General features: G+C 40.9%; 1 long non-coding RNA gene across 3 annotated transcripts in view; it reads right to left on the bottom strand.

Moving 5' to 3' along the window:
• Window positions 1-5,114: 5,114 nt before the first annotated feature.
• Window positions 5,115-18,949, bottom strand: part of LOC143837859 (uncharacterized) — a 316,086-nt gene continuing 302,251 nt past the window's right edge. For all 3 annotated transcript variants that reach the window (XR_013231122.1, XR_013231123.1, XR_013231121.1), the window contains one exon: window positions 5,115-5,411. This is a non-coding gene — a long non-coding RNA (uncharacterized LOC143837859). The remainder of the gene's footprint in view (window positions 5,412-18,949) is intronic.

The raw sequence follows: 18,949 nt of genomic DNA, 5'->3' as shown, positions 1-18,949 counted from the left end.
AAACAAACAAATAAATAAATGGGAAAATATGAGAATACTGTAAGATCCCCACTGGGGAGAGAAGTGAGGCATATATGAAGTAGTTAAATAAATAAATAATCAGTGGCCACTGTAGATGGTTAAGGAACTCACAACAAGACACCCCTGATATATTTGTTCTTCAGTGGACCTTGAAGGAAGTAGCTCCAAAGTGTCGGTATTAATCTTCAAGGTGATCCATGGCTTTGGCCCTGCCTATCTAAAGGACTGCTAATTTCCTTATGTTCCCTGCAGGGCTTCCGTTCTGTGGGTGCTAATCTACTCATGGCTCCTGGCCCCAGGAAAGCATGCCTGGCCTCAACCCAGACCAGGGCCTTTTTGTTCCTGGCCCAACCTGGTGGAATGAGCTCCTGGAAGAGCTGAGGGCCCTGATGGATCTGTATAAGTTCTGCAGGGCCTGCAAAATGGAGCTATTCCACCAAGAATTCAGTTAAGGTTGGGGCTAGAAACAATGGGGGTCCTCCTCTGGCAATGCTGTAACCTCATGTGATCCCCACCCCGGGGGGATTGGCTGAGAATGGGGGAGGGTATATGGGGATTATGCTGTCTTCTTATGTTTCTTTTAATGGGAGTTTATTGGTTTTATCAGGGATTGTATCTGTTTTATATAACTGGCCACGAGCCTACAGAAACTGGCAGGACAGAAATCAAATAAACAAACAAACACATATATAAGGAATGCCCTGATACAAGTTCACATAAATTTTAGATTAAAAAATATATATATGCAAAAAAAAAAGCTTATTGCCATTTTGTTTTTTAAAAAGTCACTGACCATGCTCTGCAGTATCTAAACAATTCATAGCAGTTGTCATTCCCAGCAGTTTTCATTTCATCCATTCTTTCCATCCATTCATTCATCAGCAGAAATTTGATAAATATATTCTCTGAGCATGGTCAGACAGGACGATCACACATCAGTAACAAGATAGACGCAGCCTGCTGAATAAATCAGCTTTACTGGTTAATAACATCTACAATGGGAAAAGCTCAGATCTATTTTAGTATTTTCAAACTTGCCCTCTATTTGGCAAGTTTCTTCCATAGTTCTGAGTGGTTTCTGTCCTGACCCTGTTGTCCTTAGCTCCTTGAAGCTCAAGCATTCCCAGGAGTGGTATGCAAAGCCTGACCAGATAATCTCTTCCATATCCACTACACTTTGTATTGATGAGGCATATAATCATCAAGGTACTGTTAGACAGCCCCTGGCTCTCTTCCATGGTTTCTTCCATTTGCTGAACCAAAGTCCCATAAGCCCCTTCTATGGAATATTCATGAGCCTTCCCCAACTAGAGAGCCAGTTTGGTGTAGTGGTTAGGAGTGCGGACTTCTAATCTGGCATGCTAGATTCTGTGCTCCCCCACATGCAACTAGCTGGGTGACCTTGGCATCGCCACGGCACTGATAAAACTGTTCAGACCGAGCAGTGATATCAGGGCTCTCTCAGCCTCACGCACCCCACAGGCTGTCTGTTGTGGGGAGAGGAATGGGAAGGCGACTGTAAGCCGCTTTGAGCCTCCTTTGGGTAGGGAAAAGCGGCATATAAGAACCAACTCTTCTTCTTCTTCTTCTATTGTGTTCCCAAATCCAAAGGTCAAGTGGCCTTGCGATTCCAAGGATGATTAGGCTAGGTACAAATTGTTTTGATCTGCATTCTTGCTTTGAAAATAATCCCATTCCTGTGTGATCTCTATGACTTGGATATACATTTGCTAGGGGTGTAAGGAATTTCTCTCTATAAAGTATCTTTGATTACTGTAATCCGTGTTCAAAGCATTTCAAAGGTTACCTGAATTGCCGTGCCTTCTGCATGTTCTTGGTCCTAAAAAATGAACTTCAGTCGATTCTGAAAAACAAACTTCAGTCTTTTTGCCTTAGTCCTGAGTTTGCCTGTTTTTCTGGAGACTTCACTGATGAAGACAAGGAGACTTGGCAGGGGATCCTTTCTCCTCAAACAATATTCTCTGTTATTCCCATTCATCTATCCATACTGCATTTTATAAAATGGGTCCCCATAAATGCAATCAATTAACTTTATAATAACACTCACAGTCAATTTGGTGGACGTGGATATGGAGGAATCCTAGTGAGTCCCATAAGGCAATCCACTGTTACCACAGTGTACAATCTGGGACTGACTGAGTGGGTGCCACATAGTATCATATTTCGCTGGCAGGTAGATCCCTCAACAGAAATAGCTGGAGCGAACATGGCCCCCTACTGCCTGCCCTACAGGAGGCATGCAGACATTGCCTAAGATGCTGTTTGCCCATCTGCTGGCTCCTGGCAAGTCACTGGCAATCCGGTCCCTCCCCTGTGCCCACTCTGTGGGAGAGTTTTACAGCAAAGTATGCCTTTCCTTCCTCAGCCTCTGCATCATAATATTAAAAAGCAACAGGGAGTTCTGTAACATGGCCAAACCCAAATTAGACTTTTCTTGAAGTGGAAACAAACACGTTGCACAATATATTCAAGTCAGACTGGTTGAGGCCAATTGGATTTCTTTGGGGCTGGGGATCTTGAGCTGATTTTTGTCACTTGACCTAAGTGTGCTCTGGGGGGATGTAATGGGAAAGGTGGTCCCACACATACAATGGTTCCAGACCATTTAGGGCTTTGAATGTTAGAATCAAAACCATGAACATTTGGTCTTCAATCTGCCGTTGGAAGAGCATAGGGCAAATATGTGAGGTGACTGTTGCATAGATCATAGTAGTTAAGTTGGATGCCAACAGGTGCTAATGATCATGGCTGGTGAAGTTGGTAGAATGCCTGCTAATTGACAGTGGTGATCTAGGCTTCCATAGACAAAGAGGCATACAGGACCCCCCCCCACACACACACACACAAAACTCCTGACAGTTATCAAAGCTGTTAATCCGACCCCATCAAGAGTCATGAGTTCCACTGACTAACTTGGGGCATGCTGAATCAGACTTAGCTGCATTTAACTTCAGCCAACTCTGCTTCAGTCAATTCACCATGGCCTCCTTATGTTTGGTCAGAGAATATGGGGGCTGTGATGAATGGCCATCTATCAGCAGATACAGCTGGGTGTTATCAGAATATTGGTAAATTCTCAGTTTGAAGCCTTAGATAAGCTGGGCTGATGAAGACAGATGTTGAACAACAGTGGAGAGAGGATAGCACTTTGTGGAACCCCACATGTCAGTGTGTACCATTCAGAGGATCTGTCTCCTAGCATGATCATAGAATCACAGAATCATAGAATCATAGAGTTGGAAGGGCCCATACAGGCCATCTAGTCCAATCCCCTGCTCAACGCAGGATCAGCCCTAAGCATCCTAAAGCATCCAAGAAAAGTGTTTATCCAACCTTTGCTTGAAGACTGCCTGTGATGGGGAGCTCACCACCTCCTTAGGCAGCCTATTCCACTGCTGAACTACTCTGACTGTGAAAATGTTTTTCCTGATATCTAGCCTATATCATTGTACTTGTAGTTTAAACCTATTACTGCACGTCCTTTCCTCTGCAGCCAACGGAAACAGCATCCTGCCCTCTTCCAAGTGACAACCTTTCACATACTTAAAGAGGGCTATCATGTCCCCTCTCAACCTCCTTTTCTCCAGGCTGAACATTCCCAAGTCCCTCAACCTATCTTCATAGGGCTTGGTCCCTTAGCCCCAGATCATCTTTGTCACTCTCCTCTGTACCCTTTCAATTTTATCTACATCCTTCTTGAAGTGAGGCCTCCAGAACTGCACACAGTACTCCACGTGTGGTCTGACCAGTGCTGTATACAATGGGATCCCATGTCCCTGATCTTGGAGAAAATGCTGTAGTCATTTAAAGGAAACACCTTAGATCCCCGTATTGGCTAGGTCACAGACAAATATGTCATGGCTGACAGTGTCAAATGTTGCCATTAGGTCCAACAATAACAGTAGTCCCAACCAGCCTAGATCCAGGTGTCTCTGGAGGTTGTGTGGGCAGGCAACCAGAGGTGTCTCATAGCCAGGTTAGAAGCTGGATTGGAATGGATCAAGAAGTTATGTTTCTTCTAGAAATCTCCATAGCTGTTTTACTACTACATGCTCAATCACCATATCCTGAAATGAAGTGTGAAACTGGGCAGTAGTTGGCTGGATCAGATAGATCCAAATTTATGATTTTTTTCAAAAGTGGCCCAACCACAGCCACCATCAGTTTTTCCAGGAAAAGCACTGAAGTAAGATTACTAAGATCCCGACCATGAGTGCCATTGGTCAAGGGGGCACATGATAGGCCAAACAGTTCCCAATGTCCTGTCCATATCAGCTAAGGAATCAAGACTGAACTTGTCCAAAAGAGGACCTTGAGATGGCCAAAGTTCCCTAACTCTGTATCAAAACCAGTGGATAAGTCACGGTAGAGTGACATGATTTTCTCCTCAAAATAGTTCACAAAAGTCTCACAACTAATGTCAAATCATTTTATTTTGGATGGTCCTGTAACTAAGCATGACAAGTATTGAATTGTTTTGAACAATCTGCCTTGTGAAATCAGGGCCCTGCAGGACCTTAAGAAGTTCCATGGGGTCTGTATGACAGAGCTGTTCCACCAGGCCTATGACTGAGGCCTGGGGAACTTCAAAATTTCAGCTGAGATCCCTGCCTAAATCCATCAAGTCAACCCTTATTTAAAGAATGGACATATTTACACACTATCTCCTCACTCTGGCAGTCTTATTTTCTATTGTACTGTATTTTGTATTTTTAGGAAAATAAATTTCATGGACTTTTCTAAGAAATTGCCTTTGTCGGTTTTTTGTGTTCTTTGGATGTGTATCATGGAGCCATGACACAGTTCTTGATGATACTTACTTTGCCTCTGAGATTGATTTCCCTTATCACTTTGCAGAGTCCTTTCATAGACATCAGTGTGCACCAATTCAGTGGCGGTATCAAGTTTCCAATTACAGCAGGAAGGTGCTTCTCATTTGGCCAGCCAAAAAAATGGAAGTTTCTGTTCATCTGCGCAGGATTGGGCATACAAAGGTCTACTTTGAGAGTTAATTTAGAAACTGAATAGATCACAGAGACTATTGGGAGCTATCTATTCTGGAAAAATGTTCCTTTATTTTAAAGTTCGGCATTCATGTACATGTGGGGTTGGAGCTACCAAATTCTTTTGCAGATGGAAGGCTTTCAACTCCCCCATGTACTTTCCAGGGGGGTGGTTGGTTACCCTGTCCTGTTAAGTATGACAGGACCCCCTTGCCTTACAGGCGGGCACACTGTCTTCTACAACCAATGGCAATTCGGGTAACATCCTTCAGGAGCAGCAACTGGGCTTAGACCAGGAGGTGGAGGAAAGGCAGTGTTGTTCTGGCATGGAAATACTATTGCTGGACATTTGACATAGGATCCAACCTGTGGAGAGATGGAAAATGTTAGAAAAATAAAATTTGAATGTTGCTGGAAGTTTTCACCTACAACTGCATGCTGTTAAAATTGGTATACATACAACAGCAACTCTATTATTTATTTTATTGTTGTATTTTTAGCTCAGCCTTCCCCATGGTGGGTTACCATAGATAAAGAATACAATTCAAATTTGACAGAACTTTAAATATAAAATCCTACCTTTAACTTACATTCATTGTATATTTGGTTCACAAAGAGCAAAAATGGGCTTTCAGCCACAACAGGAGCACACTGCTAAAGAAAAAAGGCAGGATACATATAGGTTCTTCCCCATGTCCCCCTTCACTTGGTATTTTGTGTGCCAAATATGGACTCCCCCCCCAAAAAAAAACATTTTAGGCATGGCCCCTGATTGTATTAGCTCTGTATGGCTTTCCCGCTCCCTAAAGGACAGTTCAGTTGTCATGATATCTCATCATCATCACTAGATATCAATTGGTTGTCACTGAATGGAGCAGGGAAATAAATAATAAAATCATGAAGTAAGAAATGAATAGAGTAAGAATAACACAGTGATAGAATTAAGTTTGGATCAAGGGGAGCTGACTTTTCTGTCAAGTCATAAAGCACATTCAATAGCTGTGTGCCAGAAAATAGGGTAACTCCCAGAAATGCAAAGCTCATTTTCACAACAACTCGATATAAGTATACAGTTATGGCCTAAGTTCTAAACTTCTAAACTATGGCCTACTAGTTCATGCAGTCATCATTGAGAGCATTTGGATAAAGTCTTTGGGGGCAAAATAGTCTTTCACTGTGTCTTTTTATCAATAACCATAACTAATCACGACAAGCATTTCTATGAAACAAGAATTGTCATCAAAGTAAGCCTATTTTCATCAAAGTCACAAACAAAGTTAATACGTTTAGGTCATCCTCAATGTTCACAGTTCATTTTCAGAACAAATATAGAGATCCGTTAACACACTTTAAAAAATCCTTTCTAATAATACTTCCAATGACTCTTTCTTAAGTGACCAGGCCTGAATGAATTTCAACTTCTTATTAAATTAGTAAATAAGTTAGTAGCTAGTTGCAGATCTAACAAAATAAATGAAATCCCTGTTATCCAAATCCTCATACCACACATATCATTTGCGACAAGCTCGTTGTTAAGATTCTGACAGTAAATACCAGGCAAAATATTTCACAAATCTAATTATAGCTGTATCATCAGTATAACATGATTGTCAAGCACATGTTCCAGTGTTACCAGATGCTACTGATTATTAGAATTGACATGAATAAATAGCTTTGTAATGTAGAAGCAAATGACAGTTCTTTTTTCTGGACCCAGATCTTATATGAATTTTTTGATAAATTTTCAATAGACTCAAACTATGCTTGCCAACTCTAGCTTGGAAAATTCTTGGAGACTTAGGAGTAGAGACTAGATGATGAGGTTTGGCCCAGGTATGGATCTTATCCTCCATAGCAGCCATTTTCCTCAAGGTAATTGAATTCTCTAATCTGGAGATCAGTTGTAATTCCAGAAGATCCTGAGGTCTCACTTTAGTTTGTACTAGAGTGGGTTTTGCTTTGTTCCACAGAGAACTCAAAATGACTAATGGCTGATTCCAGCTTCAGTAATATGTAGGCTGAACTTCTCGACTACTCTGTAGTGAAGGAGGCAATCCTATTGTGATCATATGTAGAGTTACTCCAGTCTATGGCTATTGGTTGGGAACCCTTCTAGAATTTTCATGGGTGCAAGTTGTAGGGGTATATGTGTAATTTTTACCACCACTTCCAGTAATCCCAAATCCCCCAAACCAAAAAATGTTGCTTATGGAAATGTAGATAGGATCAGTTAAAATTGATCTCACTTGTACCTGTAAAAATTCCAGATAGGATGAAAACCATTGAATTCAGTGATCTTACACTGTGAATATATTTATTTTATTTCCGACCTATTTTTTTTAAAGGGAAGGTGGCATAGGATAGTCTGATCTTATCAGATCTTAGAAGCCAATCAGGGTCTGTAACTGGGAGATAACTAAGGAAGATTCTGCAGAAGAAAGCAGTGGCAAACCACTTCTGCTTCTCACTTGTCTTGATAGCCATTTGCTGGGGTTTCCATAAGGCCCATTATGCACGGCCGCCGAAACGGCGATTTCGGGTCACGTGGAAAACGCGGAGGGGGAAGACGCGATGCATACCGGTTATGCACGGGGCGGGGCGCGACGGCGGCAAAACCCAGAGTAACCGATTATGCACGCGCCGATCCGGGCGCCGCTTCTGGTTGCGCCCCGCTCACCCGGAAGCTGCGCTTTCTTCCGCGTTTCACTGACGCGGCTTTTTCGGCGGCATGCACCGAAGCTGCAGCCGGTTTCAGCTGGCTCCGTGCGTTATCAGTGATTTTAGTCGCCGCCATTCCACCCCGAATGTACGCTAAAACCCCCGTGCATAATGGGTCTAAGTCAGTTGTGAATTGATGGCACTTTGCACACAAATACCTGTTTACTCCCGTGCTTCAGGAACGTCTGGATAGCTTAACATGGATATGAGATATTTCCTTTCGGAATAGCAGAACTTGGGATGAAAGAATATTCTCTTCAACAGTTCCAGTTAATTGGTTCGCACTTATGCACAGGTAAGTTTGTATTGTGAACACAGTATGTAATTCATACATACAAAAAGCAGCAAAGACTCAGCAGCCGCCGCCATTGATGAGGCAGAGGAGTAGGTGGTGGGAAGATGCGACGGGGGGAAGGTTTTGGCCGATGAATATTACCTTTACAAACCTTCCTGCTTTCTTACTTGGTTGGGTATCTGGAAGGGGTGCTTGTGCTATGGGATGTGGGAGTGAACTTGGATCGAATGCTGCTGGGATTTTTAAGGGAATTGGGATTTTTAATGTATTTTATTATGGGGTTTTAGGTACTGTAACCCGCCTTGAGCCAGTGACTAACTGGGAGTGGTGGGTAATAAATTGAAAAATAAATAAATAAAATAAATCTTGCTGCTCATAACAAAATCAAATAACAAACGGTCGCTAAACTGGGCTGGTAGCATTCCAACATCAACTAGATCTACCACATCTCCAAACATATAAGTATCCCTCTTTCTGGGATTATTATTTAAGCTTCTCTTTTATGATAGCACAAAATCTTTATCCAAGACCCAAGGTACACAGGATGAAATTATGTCATGTGATGACACCAGTGTAAAAAAATGTTCCCAGAATGCCAGAGAAGTATCATATGGGAACAGTGAAGCCACAATGATAATGTATGGCAACAATGGAGTGTGGATATTTGTGGGGTTATTTGTTTGCTCGGAGTGGAAGGCAACACAATGAATACTATTCTCAGATTGTTTTCCACCCGGTCTAAGCTCAGATGCAACCAAGTCCCCTTTCCTCTTTTCCTTGAGGAAAGGTTCTTAATTATCATTTTTGCTAAACATTATAGCTTTATTGCCTCATGCACATACAGACATTGTGATAATGTTATTTTTTTTATTTTTTTGCCATTGCAATTATATTGGTCTCCTGGTTTTTACTGCACAAGACTTTCCATTTGTCTTTTTGGTGTTGTAAGCATCTTTATGCCTCTAATTTGTTGAGATGTGATGTGTTAGACAGAATTGCTGCAGTAGGTTCACTGGGGAGATGAACTTTGCCATCAAACTCCCTGGCGAGCTCATTGTTGTTTGCCTATTAGCCTTGTTCCTTGTTGCAAGCGTGAATGCTCCCTTGCCTGTGGTGGGGAGAAAATGAGTGAATCTAAAATAAAACACTTTCTCCAATTGCCAGCTCTGCTGCATCAGCAGGGAATGCAAAATGCTTCTAGCAGAAGTCATTCATACCCAGATCTGATTTTAATCATGATTATTTAACTTTTAAACACGTCTAACTTCATAATTACACATCAGTTGCAATGTTTCTGCCCTACACCCATCTTTCTGCATGCATATTTATATTATATAACCAAAGAAAGCCAAAGGGAAATAAATCTATAATGGGGCATGATATTTCACAATTAATCATTAGCTGTCTGGATCTAAATTGGAGTCACAACAAATATTCTGTTATTTTGGTATCTGCCTTAGCTGCACATTCAACTAATCTGAACTAAATCATGGCAGTGGGATGACCCATTGACAACTTCTATTGTTTGTTTGTTTGTTTATACCCAATGGACATTGAAAACAACTTACATCTCCTCCATTTGATTCTCACAGCCCTCTTAAGGAAGTTAGGCTGTGAGATTTGACTAACCCAAGTCTTCCAGATTCATACCTGAGTCTCCCAAATCTTTGTCCAGCACTCCAACCAACACATGGATTCTACTTGTTTGCACCTATATGTTGCCTTCACTTTGCTAGACATTACTTGCCCATGGTCTCAACTAATTTTCAAGGATCTTTATGATTTCGACACATCAGCTGCCCTAACATAACGTCATCACAGCACTGTACAAGACCTGTTGAATGCCTGCTTTAGATTAGGAATGAAACAAAACTGCTAACTTTAGTTTCAGAAAATACATCATGTATTTTTTGATGCTCAGAAGAGCAAAACTAAACAGTAAAGTAAGCAGTTCTGTTTCATTCCTAATCGAAATCCACTTTTTTAAAGAACTATGAAAGTGTTATTTGTTAATGAGTGTAAAATCTAAAATACAATCCGAAGAAAAATAAGCCATTGGATGACGTTTCATAACACATTGTCATAAGAAAACACAGTGCTGCACATCAACTAGCTAAAACCAACTAGCTCCCAGATAGAGAATAACAGACCTTTGCTGAATGGGTAGAAGGGAATGGGTTATATATTTATTATTATATATTTATTATCTGCCATCATGATATGTGTTTTAATGGGTTTTTACAGGATTTTATCGTACTCATGAATCTTTGTAAACTGCCACAAGACATTTGAGAGTGGCGGTGAATGAATGAATGAATGAATGAATGAATGAATGAATGAATGAATGAATGAATGAGTCATTTGTGACTCAGTATGGACTGAAATGCTGTGCTAGGTTTTTTCACAGCTATGCCATCTAACAAAGAGAAGGAGATATTTATAGTTGCACATGTTACAGTTATCTCTAACAGTACATATTGTATGTGTGCTTTTTAAAATGGAGTCATCCTACATTCACAGTCATCTTCCTTTCAAATAAACACAGTATTTAATGTCATGATATAACAAACCTGCAAGAAAACCTTAGTTACTAGATGTTATGGAATTTATAGAAGACTTTTCTGCTTCTTTTGAACTGGAAAGGGTGTTTCCCCCTTTTACAAAATAATATTTATACACTGTTATTGAAGGTCTCCATTTGTCCCTCAAACAAAGTAGAAATTATCTATTTTATTATTTCAGTCAGAAATTGCACATCTCTGTGTGTGTGTGTGTGAGAGAGAGAGAGAGAGAGAGAAAGAGAGAGAGAGAATATTTATCAGTTTCTGCTTCTGCAGAGTTAGGTGGTACATTTGTCATATGTAGCCTTTGCTGAGTTTGATAAAATTCTTTAAGGAATACAAACTCTGTTTATTTTCCTTCAGATTTAAACTATTTATAAAATATAATGAGGAAGCATAAAAAGTTTCTAAGTGCTGAGATGCAAAAAAACAAAATTTCTAGTGTGATACTATTTAAAGTAGTGAAAATATAAAATAAAACTTTAATGTTCCCTGGACTGAGAACAATTTCTATATGCAGGTTCACGCTTTTGATGGTTATGCAAATTATCTGGAATTAAAAAAAAACATCATCGGTTGGACCCTAATTACTGGTACATAAAAAATGAAGATCATTGTCATTTTCATCTTCTTCCAGAATTTCCCTCTGATCCCCAGAAACTGTAGTTTTTTTTGAGGTTATGTGACTTAGATGAGCCATGCTACCTTGATGTCATTACATCTTGGAAGGTAACCAGGGTCATCCCTGTACTTAGATGGAAGACCATCAAGGAAGTTGGGAGTTGCTAAACAGAGGCAGGCAATGGCAACTACCTTTGTTTGTCTCTTGTTTCAAAATCCTTACAGAGTTGCCATATGTTAGCTGTGACTTGATGACATTTTACACTCAAACACATCTGGATGTGTGATCACATGAGTGTGAGGAGGCTTCAGTCAGGAAGGGCAAAATTACCCATCTCTTCTCTCATCTCTCTTTCTGCTGGTATTAGGACCCCCAGTGTTTTCAGGGAATCTTTCTCTTTGTTCTGTCCATTCCTAACCCTACCATATGGGCCACAGCTGCCCCCCCCCCATGATTGGATATTGGTCTCTTATTGGCTTCTCATTCTTTGGATCAGACAGTTGTGAACTGATGCTAAGTGCAACCAAAGTACAATATCGAAATATGTGAATGCAGCCCATTATTTCTATCAATAGTGGTATTGTCTACTAAAAGGCTGAGATTTAATGCCCTCTTCATTTGGCTTCATGTATTTAATTGGGCTTTTGGAACCACCTTCCTCCAATGGAGGTGATAATGAATTTCACATCCCTACCATTTACATATTTAAAAACCCAATTTCAATTGCACCTCTGTCTATTGAACCCACAAGTCTTCATTTTCATGCCATTTACTATGCTCTGAAGTTTCCCCATTAAAATCATGCTTTTTTCAATATTATCATTGTGTCAATAAATGGGGTATAGTATATAAAGTGGGGTTGCCAACTCTGGGCTGGGAAATTCTTTGAGATTTGGTGGTGGAACCTGTGGAGGAGAGAAACCTCAGCTGGGTATAATGCTATGGACTCCATTCTCCAAAACAGCCTTTTACTCCAGGGGAAGTAAACTCTGTTGCCTTGAGGGCAATTATAATTCTAGGAGATCTCTAGATCCCACCTGAAGTTTAACAAGCTTATATCTAAAGGGAATCAAACCACTGCAAGTAAAGTCAGGTGAGTGGGAGGGGAGAAAACATATGAAGATGAAGATGAAGCTGCATGGGGAGGAGGGAAAGGGGCCAGTAAGCACCTGGAAGATGGTGTGGGGGTAAACTTTTTACAGTAAACTTGCATCCTTCTTCTACTTCTGTTTGTAAGAAAGAATTAATTCATGCTCACTTTAAAAAATGAAACCAGGGACCAGTAGCTAGATCAATAGGAGGGTTGCATTACAGATTCAGCTGTACATGCATGGAGTGTAACATGAAGAATTATTGTGTGTACACTGTACATGGATAGTATGTGCTGTGACTATAATTTGTTAACAGGACTATTAGAAGAGGGAATGGACTTTTTCCTCCTCCGTGAGTCTTCATTAGTCGCCCACTGGGATCTGTATAGAGAAAAAGCATCAAGACTAGTTGGTGATGGCCTTCATCCAGCACAGCCATAGGTGAAGAAGACATGTCACACGGGTGACAAAGAATCTGAAGAGGTCAAGTTTCCTCTTGGTGGCTTCCCTATTCCAAAGTACTTTTTTTTGTCATTGCAGCTATTGTATCAGGTTAGTTCTAACAACAACAAAAAAATCATGCAAGCAAAGAAAGCAATACAAATACATCAGTTCTCATGGCAATTAATACTTAATCATAAATGCTTTACTGAACTAATAATGTTTTGTTTTACATGGCACTTGCTGAAAAAAATAATTGATGTTTCCCACTGATTGTATATTTCTCTTGTTTTTGCAGTGTGTGTGTGTGTGTGTGTGTGTGTGTGTGTGAGAGAGAGAGAGAGAGAGAGAGAGAAACATAAACATAAACAATGAGACACTCTCCTTATATTGGCCATGATTAATTGATACATGAACAGAATATATTTGCCAACGTTTACCGTATTATTGCAAATTATGGAGGGAAATGGAATATTTCTTATCTACCTCTTGGGAATGAAACAAAAACAATTTACTCCTCCCTTTTCATAGAAAGTCTACACTTGAAGAGGAATGGAAAAAATCATGTTGTTGCTATACAATCAGTAGCTATTTAGAATAATTCACTAAAATTAGATGCAAACAAACCACATTTTATACATTAGTGTTTGCATTTCACAACTCAGATTCAGAACCAATGCCATGTGGAACTTCTGCTGGAGTAATCAGTTTTTGTATTGTCCCTCTGAGGTTCCAGTTTATAAAAAAAACATAACTTAACCATTTTTTTAAATTACAAAAAATAGGATCTTCATTCACTATATAATTTTACAGTATTCCAGTAGTTCAATAGCTGAGATAGACAAGTGGATTCTATGTAAAGAAATGAACTGAAAGAAGGGAAATAAAATAATTGCTATACCAGGAGTATATATATATATATATATATATTTCATAAGCAGTGGTTTTGCCTATATTAGGCTTTTATTAGAAAACTGAGCTATAAGCAGTGAAGGAATAATAAGGAGTGCTTATATAAGAAAATTATGAGCTCTGTGCAGTATTCATTTTGTCATCTTTTTTGTTTTACTGTTATTACTTTCACAGTTATTTTTTTGGCCAAATATTTAGCTTTTGGTTATCATCTAAAGAGAAGACGTGTACATTTTGCTAGTATGTTATCAACATTGTTTTGTAAAATATGTTTTACATTCCTCCAACGGACATCAAATAATCTTATTAATTAGGCTACCATCTTTGAAATTAAAATGATTTCAGAATAACAAATCCCCTCCTCCCATTTCAGAATATGGCAACCCTGTTGTATTAGGATATGGAAGACCTAGGTTTGACCCTGGACCTGTAACACTCTCTCAGCTTGACCTACTTCAAAGGGTAGTTGTTATGAGAATAAAATGGAAGAAAAAAGAACAATGCAAGCCACTTTGGATTCCTACTGAAGAGAAAGGTAGGATATACATAAACGTAATCTACTTTTATAATGCTAATTTCTATTGTATTTTTCGAGTCCAGTTAGGGTTGCAAGACCTGGCATGGGGGATTCCTGGAGATTCCAGGGCTGAGCCTGGGAAGAACAGGGTTTGAGGTGGGAAAGGACCTTAGCAGGGTATAATGTCCACCCTCAAAATATGTAAGATCTGCAGAGTGCATACTTGAGCAAAATATAAAGGGTGTCCTGTAGGGGGCATCAGAGGATAATAATTCTGGGAGCTTGCCAGGTGCCACCTGGAGATTGGTGAACACAACACTGTGTCCAGTGTTGGTCTCAATATAGTGTTGATGTGCAACAGGCTTTCCATTCTGTATTTTATGCAGAGGCAAGTTGAATATTGCTATTCAGCCTCCCAGAGTCTCCTTACCCAGCTCATCATTCTCCCTCTGTATTCTCCTGGCCTTGGGAGTCATCTGTTTAGACTCATTTTTGAGAGATTTCTACTCAATGTGGTGGTACACGAGGAACTGTCCATGGTGTTGTGCCTCAAATGCAAGCAACAATAACAGGACACATTTGCTGGTATAAGGCCATTACTATTGCTATGCACTATTCAAAGTTTACCTTTGTTGTTAGTCTACTGGAGTATACTGTGGCATAACAAACTGGCCAGGTGAGCTAGAAGAAATGGTCAGCTGACATACAGAAACCTCATGAAGCTACTGGATGTGGCCTGTGGAACATGTCTGGATAAACATATGGGTGGGGGGAGGATGTTCTGTGGAAGCTCTGTTGTGACTTCCCTAATATGCGTACCTACCTGAGACAGTTTCCCTATTGGTAAATCAGAGCACAAAGTAAAAGAGATCCTGTTTGGTTCAGGGGAATTCCAAGAGCAGTTTTAAAGTTTACTTAATTCGTTACATGTTAGATAATGCACTTTTAATGTACTTTAGAAGTAGATTTTCCTGTTTTGTGCAGGAAAATTCCTCTTCAAGAGCACAGTGAAAGTGCATTATCAAGTGTGTGTGGAATGTGTCTTGCTTCCTCCACTGAGGGAGCATTATGTGTAAGCTATATTATATTAATGTCCTTTTATTGCACAGAAATTCTCAAAGATTGAACATTATTAATTTTAGCAGTCTCTGGCTAAACATGGGATCCAGCTTCACATGACCCAACAGTGTTTCTTTTATGATTTATCCCAAATTCACATTCTGTACTTCTAGTTTAAACTTTCTAAAACTTTATATCTATAGGGTGAAAACAGATGCAAAACTTACTTTTCTGGGATGGATTTTAAATAGCCAGGGCTACCCACTGAAGGAATGTTGCTCCTTTCATCTAGAAGAAAAACCTAGAACCCTAGCCATCACTCTAATCACCAAATGTTGAAGACAAAGAAAGTTGGGACCAAAGGGAAAGTACAGTGCAGTGGTTAGAGGGCTGACTGGGAACTAGGGCCCTCTAGCTAAAACCCCAATTTTTTACCATGAATTTCACTGGGTGACCTGGGCAAGTCTCTCTCTCTCTCTCTCTGCCTCTGTGTCTCTCTCATGTAGCATTTCTCAACTCTTGGGGCATTGAGGAACCCCTGAAATATTCCCCTGGCTTTTAGAAACCCCAGAAGTGATGTGATTGTGCAGAATTTGGTTGGGAAGCATACCTATGTACATGCCCAACTGGGGCCCCTCCCCACTTGCTTTGGAGGCATGAATGAAAGATAGTTTTTAAAAGTCATGGAGTCCTAGAGTTTGAAGGAGCATTTTAGGTCATCTATACCAACTGACTGCTAGACCAATCGAAAACTACCCAATTCTGACAAATAGCTGATTAAAATATTTTCTGAGAGAAGACCCTCTTCTTCTTCCATAACTGATTCCATTGACAAATGGCTCCTTGTAGGGTTGGCAGACCAAGACTGGAAAGGGTGGGAGGACTGGGGGGGGGGGAGACACTATCCCTAACATGATGACTTCAGGTGAAATCCTGGAAGTGATGGGACACAGTTCAAGGAATCACTGGAAACGTAATGGTAAAAATGGCAACACTGCCAGGTTTTTTTCAAAAATCCCTTGCTGCTGCTTAGAGCAGCTGCAGGCAGCAGAAGCTAGGGACAAAGGACCTCCTGCTCCCATTAGGGACTTGGCAGCCCTAGTTCTTACTGCTAAGGCATTTTTAGCTTGATTATTGCCTTGGATTGCTGTGATTTTCTTCCATGTTCTTCTGTGAATTCTTTCAAATAGGATGGAGATAGATCGCTGCATTTTCACTCTAGAAGAGCTTAAGAAGTTCAAACACATTGTCCTTAAAAATGGTATATTTAGAGGAAGAAATTACTGTTGAACCAGGAATCTGTGTAAGGTTTCCCCCCCCCCCCCCCTGTATTGAAACCTTGGCTTTCTGCATGAACCTGAGGCTAAGAGATTGAAGGATTCTGCACAGCATCAACTCATTGTGTGATGTAGGAATGGTCTTAACTCTTTTGTTCAAGTTGAAAGCAGTGTTCACATTATATTTGGAGTGCAACAATTTATGCTAGCCTTGTTAACTTTAGAAGGGGAAATTATTTTTGTATGTTGCCTTTGAATGCATTTTCAGCATTTAAATATTTCAAGAAGCACTCCTCCCGTGACATGTTAATTTACTCTGAATTAGAAACTCATACAACTTGCATGACCTCTTGTCTTGTCAAAACTTTTTAGTAACAATTATGAACTCCTTCAAAATGAAAACTCACCTGCAAATATCAGTTCCGAGTATTTAAGGCATTTTTCTCTGACAGCCTAAGTCTAAGCAACTATGCTTCTAAGAGGAGATGGGGTGGCTTTAATGATTATCTCTTAATTAACCCTAAGACAGAAACATTTGAATGCAGTAAAATGCCTTTCAGGTAAAATGCAATACAATATAAAAATATACTCCAATCCTAATTATTTTTGGAGCCCAAAATATCGTCACCAGGGATGGGCACAAACTGACTCATGAGCCAAAACTTGGGCCAATTCAGAGCCTGGAAATCAATATTCAGGGAAAATGCCTTCCCCAGACATTAACTGGACTTTTGTTCAGTTTGGTTTAGCCAGCCATTTAAACCTAAAGATGTTAGGTTTAAATGGCTGCTATTTAATTTTGCTACCCCCTTTCGAAACGGGGAGGAGAAAAACTGAAGGGTAACATGGCAGGCAGAAATTTAACCCTTTGGTTTGGGTTTCCTTTTCATGGAGGGGGAGAAAACCAAATGGGGAACAAAACTGAATGGTTACATTGCTACCAACCTTTTAACCTTTCCTGGGCAATCCCCCCATTTTTTCCTAGCCACAACAAGCTGCAGGTGGGAGAAAGGTGGAAGAGAAGTGTCTACATACAAATAAATGGCTTGTGGAATCACAGAATCATAATGTTGGAAGTTGCCATACAGACCATCTAGTCTAACCCCCTTCTCAATGCTGGATCAGCCTGGAGCAGGGGGAGTCAACCTGTTGTCCTCCAGATGTTTATGGACCTTTTGTATTGGGACATTTGCAGTCTGCAGTAACATTCGATGGGGTAATTTTTAAAAAAATTATAAAGCAAGGAGATGTATATATGGTAAAAAAAGTGAGAAAAGAAATTCCACAGCAGGGCAGGAGCCAATGCCACAATAATGCCACAGCCTTGCCAGCCCATGCAATCCTTCTTGGGTGTGTAGGCAACTTTATTCCCCTCCACGAATAGTGCGGCACAAGTATTTGATTTGTGGATGCTGGGGTGTGGCTAATTCAGTTTGGCACCCCAGGGGATCAGTGGGTAACCATGGGGGACATTTTATTGGGTGGTGTTCACAATGTTTTCATTGGGGGGTGGTCTCAAATCTCTTGACATAGCTTCTAGGATTCTGGCCTGGCACATTCCCCTCTCACTGCTTCTGTGTTGCTTTCAGTTCTATTTGCAGGCTGAGATGCCTCCTAAGAATGAAACCAGGGCAACCAAATAGGCCCAGGGACAGCTGGTGACCTCTACATGAGGGACCAGAAGGGCACCACAAAGGCATCTGGGTCCTCAAGGGGTTCCGGCAGAGCAAAGGGCAGCACAGCCAGTAGTTGACCCAGCAGCAAGCCAGTCAGGTTGGGTCAGCCAAGGTGCCAGTGCTACCCGGCAAATCTTGTCACAAGTCCTAGAGTGCCTTACCAAGAGGGTGCAGCAGCTGGGAGGCCTCTCTTTTGCCAGTGTTGGTGGGTCCACTGAAGACTCCTGGCTGACATCTGTGGCAGTGTCAGCTGGGGCCAGATGCAGATCTCAGGAGAAAATCAGCCCCCATGCCCATTTCACCCTTTACGGGGCGTAAGGGTGGGGCTTACAGAGGACATGCCCAACTCAGAACCTGTTAAGGTACTTTCACCATCAAGGGCAGGGGAAATCACACAGTGGCTTGTGCCCATGCAGAATCTTGCAGGTTTCCATCTCAGAGCATCCCCCCCCCCCAAGACAGGCTGGGGGTGGTCCATTCATCAGCCAGCAGGGGAGTTGGTCAGTGCCTAGATTTGTTTGCCCCATGCAGTGCCAAGGCTTTTCCAGCTATAAGCAATACAAAAGTATGGCTAGTTTTTATCCAAATTAAGTCTTGCCTGTCTTTCTTGCATGTTTAGTGGGTCCACCTTGTTGTTGCCCTGCTTCTCCCCATGGAGCTGAGCCTTTCAGGGATTTGATGGCACTGAACAAATGTAAGGCCAAAGTCTTCTTGGTTCTATACAATATGCTACTG

Source organism: Paroedura picta, chromosome 5 (assembly GCF_049243985.1).
Source record: "Paroedura picta isolate Pp20150507F chromosome 5, Ppicta_v3.0, whole genome shotgun sequence".
NCBI lineage: Eukaryota > Metazoa > Chordata > Lepidosauria > Squamata > Gekkonidae > Paroedura > Paroedura picta.
This window is presented reverse-complemented; position numbering and strand designations above follow the sequence as displayed.